Below are 11,385 nucleotides of genomic sequence, written 5' to 3' on the forward strand. Positions count from 1 at the left end.
GACTGCATTTCCTGCAGACGAAGTCGGCAGGAGTATCGGTGGTCACTCCTACCTCAAACATCCTGCAGGAGGAACATTTCACCGCCTGCGCTGCCATGACTGTACACTTTCTCCAAAAACAAGAACACTGAGTCAATAACACTGAAATGACCGTTGGTGATTAAAGGGTGAGTATTTATACTCACAGTTCTCCTTCCCGGCTGCCCCTCTGCTTGCCGTCACTTCCTCTGCTGCTCCCGCTCTTTTTGTGAAGAGAGAATAAAAAACACCGCTGCCCGCTACAGGTAAGTAATTTTGAAACAAACTGTTTTACCTTAGCTGTAGTCTCCCGGGTTCGCCTTTACTCGGCCGCTGCTCCCACTCAAAACATGGACTTCAGCAGTTTCTGGATGAACAGACAGTTGTCAGAATCTGGAACATTTCACCTGAAATGGTGCTGGAATTTGTGTCCACAAGGAAATTCAATGAGAAGCTTGCAGGGAATTGGAAGTAGGGAGTTTACAGGTTATCATGAAGTGGGTGACTGGGACTAAATCTGGCATTTGGATAAATCTGTGCTCTCTCTCAGGCCAATACCTCCTTCCACAGCTGCAGGGTCAAAAATTGAACACATACCCAAAGGGTGATCTGACCAGGAACTTGAACATTTTTCTGCTGTTTGCTTGACAAAACTATTGGTGATATTTTCCCAGACTGAACAGACAAACCTTTATCGTTCCACAGTTAAATGCCAATGATATTCAGATCCTGACTCTGCTGACTGTAGAAACTGTTTTTGAGATCCCAGTCTCAATTATTCTCAATTAATATCCTATAAAATGAATTCGCAAAACAAAGCTCACAATCAGTGCAAGGTGAATAGTGAAGGCGAACACTTCTCTTGGTATGTGTTTGATGTGTAAACGCTCCTCTTTAAATCACCCCGCTCCCCCCAAAAGAAGACATGTGCATGCTTCTTGCTGTACCTTGCCTCAAATAAAGATGGCGGCCATAACCCAGGACCTCTCCCTGCCTGAGGCCCACAGCTGTTTTCCCCTTTGCTGCAAACATGGGACCAAGATTTTCTAATTTAGATTAACGACCTGCACAGAGTATGACTAAACCCTCCCAGTCCACACTGATACATCTCATCCGGTTTCTGCTGCCACTCTCCCCTTTCCGCCTCCTGCAAACACCAAGGGTCATCACGGGTTCTGTGACCCTTCAGCAGAACCGAAGACAGCTGGGAAAAGTAGAATCCCTATAGCGTGGAAACGGGCTCTTCGGGCCAACAATTCCACACCTACCCTCTGAAGTTCATCCCACCCAGACCCATTCCCCTCCCTATTACTCTCCATTTCCCCGGACTAATGCACATCCCTGAACACTACGGGAAATTTAGCTGGGCCAATTCACCGAACTTGCACATCTTTGGACTACAGGAGATAAGGGTTAAAGAGTAAATAATAGGGAGGGGACAGAGTGCAAAGAGAGACAGGAACATTTGGAAAGACAAAGGAGTGAATAACGATCTGGTGGGAGGGTGGAAAGCTGTTAGTGGAGGAGACAGGAACCTGGTAGCATCTGAGTGGCAGTGGTGAAAATGGTGACTGATGAGTTACATTGTGGCTGCAAAAAGGTCCCAGAGCTTCAAGTTGCCTGTCACTTTAACACACAAGACTGTTCCCTGTCCAACATCTCTGTCTCATGCTTACTGCGGTGTTCCAGTGAAGCTTGATACAAGCTGGCAGAACTCTCTAGAACAGACCAAATGGTCTCCTATTTCAAGGACTGCAATTTCCCCTCCCATGTGGTCAACAATGCCCTCCAGTGTATCTCCTCCCCTTCCTACACCACTGCCCTTGAACCCCACCCTTCCAACCCCAACAAGGATGGGATCCCCCCCACTCCTCACCTTCCACCCAGATACAACACATCAACATCCTCTGCCATTTCCACCACCTACAATCAGACCCCACCAGAGATATGTTTCCCTCCCCTCCCCTTTCAGCATTCCACAGAGACCATTCCCTCTGTGACTTCCTCGTTAGGTCCAAGCTCCCCACCAACCCATCCTCCACTCCCAGCACCTTCGCTTGCCACTGAATGTGGTGTAAAACCTGTGCCCACACCTCCCCCTCACCTCCATCCAAGGCAGCAAAGGATCCTCCCACATCCAGCAGAGAATTCCTTGCCCACCCAAACACCTCAACTATTGTGTCGTTTGCTCTCAACGTGGTCTCCTCTACACTGGGGAGTCAGGACGCCAACTTGTGGAATATTTCAGGGAATATTTCTGGGACACATGCACCAACCAACCCCACCACCCTGTGGCCGACCACTTCAGCTACATCCCCTCCGCCGCCACGCTGCCAAGGACATGCAAGTCCTGGGTGTCCTCCACCCCCAAATCCGAGCCACCCGATGCCTGGAGGAAGAACACCTCATCCTCGACCTTGGGACCTTTCAACCACACGGCATCAAGGTTTCCTCATCTCCTCTCCCCCACCTTATCACAGATTCAACCCTCCAACGCGGCACTGGCCTCCTGAACTGTCCCACCTGTCCATCTTCCTTCCCAATTATCCATTCCACCCTCTCACCACTACCCCATCTACATCTACCTAGTCTCTTCCTAGCTCCCTTCCCCCCCAACCCCAAACACCCCTCCCTATTTATCTCTCAGCCCTCTTCTCCCACCTCCCACATTTCTGATGAAGTGCTTACATGCCCAATATGTCAATTCTCCTGCTCCTTGGATGCTGCCTGACCTTCTGTACTTTTCCAGCACCACAAGCTGGAAGAACAACACCTCATCTCCCAGTCGGGAACCCTACAATCCTCTGGCTTCAACATCAAATTCAATAATTTTAGGTCCTGAACTCTCCCACGTCCTAGTGTCTTTGCCCCTTACCCCACACACCAGGCCTTGTTATTACATAGCCTGGCATTACACACTACCTATGGTTAGCCACTAACAGTCCCCATAAACAGCTATTCACCCTCCCCCTCAGATCATTATCCACTCTTTTTGTCCAATTGTTCTTATCTCTCTCTTTGGACTCTATTCCCCCCTATCATTTACTCCTTAACCCCTACCTTCTGCATAAAAAACAACATTTCTTCTCAGTAGCATCAGTTCCTGAGGATGTGTCACCGAATGCAAATTGCGAACCAATTTCACTTCACAGATGCTGCCAGATCTGCTGAGCTTTTCCAGTACTTTCAGTTGTTATGTGTGATTTACAGCATCCACGGTTCTTTCAATTTACCCGGAGTATCTAATTCAGGTCTAGCAGACTGAAAGAGTGTTTATCAACCTTCCCAGTCCACACCACCTCCATCTCTCTCCCATCTCTGCTGTCTCTCCCACTCCTTCACATTCAGTTCCCCCTCACAGTGACACTGCGCCTGCAAAGCTGATGGTCATGTGTTGGCCTGCTGGACCCACCCCTCATTCACTCCCATTGGCTGGAGGATCACGCCAACTCTCCTATTGGTCTGAAGCTGTGTCAGTCAGCCAGGCCCCATTGTGACCTGAGTGGTGGGATCCTCCCAGGTGCATCAGAGGCTGAGGGGTGACCTCACAGAGGTTTATAAAATCAGGAGGGGCATGGGTAGGATAAATAGACAAGGTTGTTTCCCTGGGGTGGGGGAGTCCAGAATGAGAGAGCATAGGTTTAACATGAGAGGGGAAGAATTTAAAATGGATCAGAGGGGCAATTTTTTTTCCCACCGAGGTTGGTGCGTGTATGGAATCTTCTGTCAGGAAGTGGAGGATGTTGGTACAATTATACCATTTGGCATCTGGATGGGTATATGAATAGGAAGGGTGCATGTGCCAAGTGTTGGCAAATGGGACTTAGATTAGGTTGGGATATCTGGTCAGCATGGACCAGTTTAACCAAAGGGTGTATTTTCATGCTGTACACCTCTACGGCTCTGCCCTGTGATGAGCTTCATCATTCACAGTGAATGAGGCAGCATCACAGAGCACAGGGGCTGGGAGCTATTCAGCCCATTGGGGCTGTACTCTCTCCCTCTGGAGATCGTGCCAGTCAGTTCCAACTCACCTCCCACTTGGACATAGCCTTCCAAATCCTTCCTTAAAAAGTTAAATTTCAAATTTGTTTTGACAATAGCTACTGAATCTGCATTCAGCTGTCTTTCAAACTGTTCCAGATGCTCAGAACTTAGTGAGTAAAATAATCTTCACATTTTTAACCTGCATTATTTGCCAGTTACCTGAAAGTAGTTACTAAACATTGTGACGTTAAAAATTTCTCACTCTGTCTCTCTGGAAATGAAATACCCTGGAAACAAATCAACTCCTGGTCGAAATCACTGCTTATCCTTCTCAGCTCCAAGGAGAATTGTCTGACCTTCTGCTAACTCTCCATAAAAGAGAAACCCATCTTAATTTTAATTTATTAGTGTCGTAGAGATGTACAACACAGAAACAGACCCTTCAGTCCAAATTGTCCATGCCGACCAGATATCCTAAATTAATCTCGTCCCATATGCCAGCACTTGGCCCATAACCTTCTAAACCTTTCCCAATCACATATCCAATGAGATGCATTTTAAATGTTGTAACTATACCAGCCTCCACACTTTCTCTGGCAGCTTATTCCATACACATATCACGTTCAGCTTGAAACTTTGCCCCTAATATCCCTTTTCAATCTTTTCCCTCACGCCTGTGCTTTCTAGTTTGGACTCACCTAAACAGGAATAAGACCCTGGCTGTTTACCCTATCCATGCCCCTCACGATTTTATCAACCTCTATGGTCACCCCTCCGCATCCGATTCTCCAGTGAAAAGAGTCTCAGTCTATTCAGCCTCTCCCTATAGCTCAATCGCTCAACCCTGGAAACATCTTTGCACATCTTTTCTGAATCCTTTCAAGTTTCACAATATCATTCCGATAGTGGGGAGACCAGGACTGAAAGCAGAATTCCAGAAGTGACTGAATCAATGTCCTGTACAGCCGCAAAATGACGTCACAACTCCTGTACTCAATGTACTGACTGATAAAGGCAAGAATACTAAACACCTTCTTCACTACCCTGCCTATCTATGATTCCACTTTCAAGGAACTATGAACCTGCACTCCAAGGTGTCTTTGTTCAGCAACACTGCCCAGGACCTTCCCATTAAGTGTAGAAGTCCGGCCCTGATTTGCTTTTCCAAAATGCAGAACCTCACATTTATCAAAATTAAACTTCATCTGCCACTCCTCAGCCCATTTGATCGGAGTCTCATTGTACTCTGAGGTAACTTTACTGTCCACTGCACCTCAAATTTTGGTGTCTACTGTAAACCTACTAACCATAGCTCCTATATTCACATGGAAATCATTGATATAAATGACAAAAAGCAGTGGACCCAGCACCCAGCCTGACAGCATTTTGCTCACCACAGGTTTCCAGTCCTAAAAGCACCCTCCACCAAGACACTGACTGCTCAGCAAGGTTAGAGCTCATGGAATACAGGGAGAACTAGCCAATTGGGATCCAAAACTGGCTCAAAGGCAGAAGACAGAGGGTAGTGGTGGAGGGTTGATTTTCAGACTGGAGGCCTGTGACCAGTGGAGTGCCACAAGGGTCGGTGCTGGATCCACTACTTTTCGTCATTTATATGAATGACTTGGATGTGAACATAGCAGGCATAGTTAGTGAGATGACACCAAAGTTGGAGGTGTAGTGGACTGTGAAAACAATTACCTCAGAGTACAACGGGATCTTGATCAGATGAGTGAATGAGCTGAGGAGTGGCATTTGGGGAAATCAAATCTTAGCAGGACTTATACACTTAATGGTAAGGTCCTGAGGAGTGTTACTGAACAAAGAGATCTTGGAGTGCGGGTTCATAGCTCCTTGAAAGTGTAGCCACAGGTAGATAGGATAGTGAAGGCGGCATATGGTTAGAACATTAAGTATAGGAGTTGGGAGGTCATGTTGTGGCTGTACAGGGCATTGGTGAGGCCACTATTGGAATATTGCGTACAAATCTGATCTCCTTCCTATCGGAAGGATGTTGTGAATCTTGAAAGGGTTCAGAAAAGATTTACAAGAAAGTTACCAGGATTGGAGGATTTGAGCTCAGCTGGGGGTTGAATAGATTTTGAATAGACTGGGGCTATTTTCCCTGGAGCGTCGGAAGCTGAGAGGTGAGCTTATAGAGGTATATAAAATCATGAGGGGCATGGATAGGATAAATAGACAAAGTCTCTTCCCTGGGGTGGTGGATCCCAGCACGAGAGGGCATAGGTTTAGGGTGAGAGGGGAAAGACTTTAAAGAGACTTGTGGGGCAACATTTTCACAGAGGGTGGTACGTGTATGGAATGAGCTGCCAGAGGAAGTGGTGGAGGTTGGACGAATGCAACATTTATAAGGCATCTTATTGCGTATATGAATAGGAAGGATATGGGCCGGGTGCAGGCAGGTGGGACTACATTGCGTTGGGATATCTCGTCAGCATGTACTGGTTGGACCGAAGGGTCTCTGCTTCTGTGTTGTACATCTATGACTCTTTGATCTTCCAGCCAATTTTGTATCCAAATAGCAAGTTCCGCCTGTATTCTATGGTGTTGAACTTGCTAACCAGTCTGTTATGTGGAACCTTGTGTCTTTCTCAAGTCCAAGTTAATGACTTCCATGCACAAAGCCATGCTGACTATCCCTAATCTTTTCTTGCCTTTCCAATGACATGTAAATTCTGTCCCTGAGAATCTCTTCCAACAACTTGCCTGCCACTGACTTCAGGCTCACCGGTCTATAGTTCCCTGGCTTTTCCTTACTACCTTTCTCAAATAATGATTTGGAGATGCCAATGTTGGACTGGGGTGTACAAAGTTAGAAATCACACAACACCAGGTTCTAGTCCAAACAGTTTAATTAGAAGCACACTTCCAAATAAACCTGTTTGACTATAACCTAGTGTGTGATTTTTAACTTTCTCAAATAATGGCACCCATCTTCCAGCACCTTGTCTGTGGCAATTGATGATACAAATATCTCAGCGAGGGGCCCAGCAATCACTTCCCTGGCTTCCCACAAAGTTTTGGGATACACCTGCTCAGATTCCTGGGATTTATCCACCTTTCTGCTTTTTAAGACATCCAGTAGCTCCTCCACTGTAATGTGAACAATTGCCAAATTATCACTATTTATTTCTCCAAACTCTCTAGCTTCCATATCATTTTTCAGTAAAAACTGATGTGAAATACTTACAGAATCTCTCCCACCGCCTGCAGTTCCATAGACAGCCTTACTGATTTTTGAGGGTTGCTATTCTCTGCCTGGTTACTCTTTTGTCCAGCCATCCCTTTCCCTGGAAATAACCTCCCGCAAACAAATTTTGCAAGTTCTTACCTTGTGCCATCGCAATTGTCCAATTCAGAAGGCTACCTATTAGATCTGGTCTATTATTTTCTGTAACTATTTTAAAGCTAGTAGAATTATCAGAGAATCCAGACAGCGTGGAAGCGGGCCATTCAGCCCATCAGATCCACACTGAACATCAGAGCCTTCTACCCTACCCCTAAAAACTTTGCAATTCCAATGAGCAATCCACCTGGCCAGCACATCCCTGAACACTGTGGGCAATTCAGCCTGGATAACCCACCCATCCTACACATCTTTGGACTGTGGGAGGAAACCAGAGCAACCAGACGAAACCCAAGCAGACAACCACAACAAGGTGATCATCCCTTTCTTATTTCCCAATTCTATCCAAGTAACTTCACTGGAAATACTCCCAATATCCTCCCTGAGCACAACCATAAAGGTATCCCTAATCCAAAACGCCATTCCGCCTCCTCTCGTCCCCCTTTCTATCCTTCCCATTGCACCCTAGAACATTAAGCTGCCAATCCTATCCATCACTGAGCCACGTTTTTGTAATATCCATGATATCCCAGTCCCATGTTCAAAACCATATCCTCAGCTCATCTGCCTTCCCTGACGCGCCTCTTGCACTGAAATAAATGCAGTGAAACTGCTCTGTCCCACCTCGTTCTGTGCCTTGCCCTTGCCTGCCTTGACTGTCTAACTTCTCAACTGTACCAGCCTCAGACATACCTCTTCTCTCACTATCTCTTTAGGTTTACCCCCCACTCCCTCACTGGTTTAATGCCTCCTGAGTAGCACTAGCAAATTTCCCTGCCTGGGTATTAGACACCTTCCAATTCAGGTACAATCCATCCTTCTTATGCACGTCAATTCTACCCCAGCAGAGATTCCAATGATCCAAACATGGCAATCCTTCTCCCCTGCACCAGATCCTTAGCCACACATTCATCTGCTCTATCCTGCTGTTCCTACTCTCACTAGCATGCGGCACAAAGAGTAATCCAGATATTACTACCCACGAAGACCTACTTTTTATCCTCCAGGATAATTTGCTATATTCTCTCGTCAGGACCTCATCCTTTCCTCTTCCGATGTCATTGGTACTAATGTACAATGAGCTCCCACTGATCATACTCCCTTTTGAGAATACTCTGCTCCCTCTCCGAGACATCCTTGTCCCTGGCACCAGGGAGGTACCACCCATTCTGATGTCTCACTGTCAGCTGCAGAAACGGCAGTCTGTGCCCTATACCAGAGAATCTCCTATCACCATCGATCACCAGGAACCTCATATACCTCACATTACATTGGAACCAGTCTCTGTACCAGTACCTTGCTTGTCAGTGCGATATGCCCCTGAGAGTGTGACCTCCGACGCTTTCCGAAACAGTGTACTTGTTTGAGATCAATCAGCCGGGCCCCATTGTGAGGTGAGCGGTGGGATCCTCTCTCTCTCTGCCCTGTGATGAGGTTCATCATTCACAGTGAATGGGGCAGTATCACAGAGCACAGGGGCTGGGGGCTATTCAGCCCATTGGGGCTGTACTCTCTCCCGCTGGAGATGCTGCAAATCTGTCCCAACTCCCCTCTCACTTGCCCAAAGCCCACAAAGTCTTTCCTTAAAAAGTAAAATTATAAATCTGTTTGAGAACACCTGCTGAATCTGTGTCCAGCTGCCGTTCAGCCTATTCCAGGTGCGCAGAACTTACTGAGTGAAATAATGTTCCCATTTTCACTCTGCATTATTTGCCAGTTACCTGAAAGGAGTTACGAAAAATTGTGATCGTGCTAACAATTCCTCTCTCTCTGCAAATTAATTGTTTGGAAACAAATCTGCACCTGGTCAAAATCACTGCTTAACCGTCTCAGCTCCAAGGACAATTATCTGTGCTTCTGCTCGCTCTCCACAAAAGAGGAACGCATCTTAATTTATTAGTGTCATAGAGATGGACAGCACAGAAACAGACCTTCGGTCCAATTCTTTCATGTCGACTCGGAATCCTAAACTACTGGAGTCCCATTTGCCAGCTATTGGGCCCTATCCCTCAAAACCCATCCCATTCATGGAAGCCTTTCAAATGTTGTAATGGTATCAGCCTCCGCTACTTCATCTGGCAGCTCATTCCACAAACACACACCACACTCTGCTTGAAAACGTTGCCCCTTAGATCCCTTTTAAATCTTTGCCCTCTCAACTTAAGCCCATGTGCTCTTGTTTTGGACCCACCTCACCTGGGGGGGGAAAGACCCTGGCTGTTCACCGTATCCATGCCCCTCATGATTTATAAATCTCCATAAAGTCACCTCTGTCTTTGACTCTTCAGGGAAAATAGCCCCAGTCTCTCCCTGTAGCCCAAATCCTTCAACCCTGGCAATGTTTTTGCAAATCTTGTCTGACTCCTTTCAAATTTCATAACATCCTTCCCAGAACATGGATATTCGAACTGAAAGCAGAATTCCTGAAATGGTTTAATCAATGTCCTGTGAAGCCACAATATGACGTCCCAGCTTCCGTATACAATGCATTGACTAATAAATATAAGCATACTGTACACCACCTTCACTAGTCTGCCTACCTGCGACAATACTTTCAAGGAACAATGAACCTGAACTCCAAGGTCTCTTTGTTCAGCAACACTCTCCAGGACTTTACCATTAAGTGCATAAGTCCTGTCCTGATTTGCCTTTCCAAAATACAATAGCTCACATTTATCTAAATTGAACTCAGTCTGCCATTTTTCGTTCCAATGGCCCATCTGAACAAGATCCTGTTGTATTCTGAACTAACTTTCTACACTGCCCACTACACCTCCAATTTTGGTGCCTTCTGACCATATCTCATATATTCACATCCAAGTCATTTATTGAATGCCCCAATATCCATTGCTGCAGCACACAGCTGCTCACAGGCCTCCAGTCCACAAAACAACCCTACATCACCACTCTCTGTGTCCTACCTTCAAGCCAGTTTTGTATCTAAATGGCTCATTCTCCCAGCATTCCATGTTATCTAACCTTGCTAACCAGTCTGCTTTGTGGAACCTTGTTCAATGCCCATGGAGACAACGATCACAGGCTGCCATCATCAATTGTCTTTGTCACTTCTTCAAGAAACAAAACACACTCAAGTTAGTGAGACACGATTTTGCACAAACAAAGCCACTTTAACTCTCCCTAATCATTTCCAAATAGACGTATATCCTGTCCCTCAGAATCCCTTCCAACAGCTTGCCTGCCACGGACTTCAGGCTCACTGTTCTCTTGTTCCATGGCCTTTCCTTACCACCTTTTCAAAAATAATGGCACCTCACCTGTCGCTATCAACGATACAAATATCTCAGGAGAGGCCCAACAATCTTAACGGAGGACAGAGGGGGTTAGGGAGGATATTCCAGAGGTTTGTGTCCTTGGCAGCTCCAATCGTTGAGTGATGTAGGTGGGGAATAGCTGTCAACGGAGACAATTAGTGGTTAATCGTGGGTAGTGTGTAATGGCAGGCAATGTGATAACAATGTGTGTGAGTTAAGGGTTGGAGGGGTGGGGTTCAAGGGCAGTGGTGTCGGAAGTGGAGGAGATACACTGGAGGGCATTGGGGTTGACCACATGTGGGGGGAAATTGCAGTCCTTGAAATATGGTCCATTTGGTATGTTCTGGAGTGTTCTGCCAGCTTGCATCAAGCTTCACTGGAACACTGCACCTAAGCATGAGACAGATGTTGGCCAGGGAACACGCTCGTGTGTTAAAGTGGCAGGCAACCGGGAGCTCAGGGTCTTTTTTGGCCTGAGAGGGAGCACAGATTGATCCAAATTGCACTTCATTTCTTTGTAGGAACTGTCAGATTTAGTCCCAATCACCCACTTCATAATGTTAACCTGTAAACTCCTTATGGACTCGAATCCTAGCACCTTTTCAGGTGGAATGTTTTAGATTCTGATAACTCTGTTCATTGAGAAAAATGATCCCTTTTAAATCTTTTCCCTCTCATCTTAAGCCTGTGTCCTCTAGTTCTGAACCCACAGAACCTGGGAAAAAGTCCCTGACTGCTCAC

Source organism: Chiloscyllium plagiosum, unplaced genomic scaffold (assembly GCF_037043375.1).
Source record: "Chiloscyllium plagiosum isolate Xiang-an unplaced genomic scaffold, Cpla_swu_hap1 HiC_scaffold_48, whole genome shotgun sequence".
Taxonomy (NCBI): Eukaryota; Metazoa; Chordata; class Chondrichthyes; order Orectolobiformes; family Hemiscylliidae; genus Chiloscyllium; species Chiloscyllium plagiosum.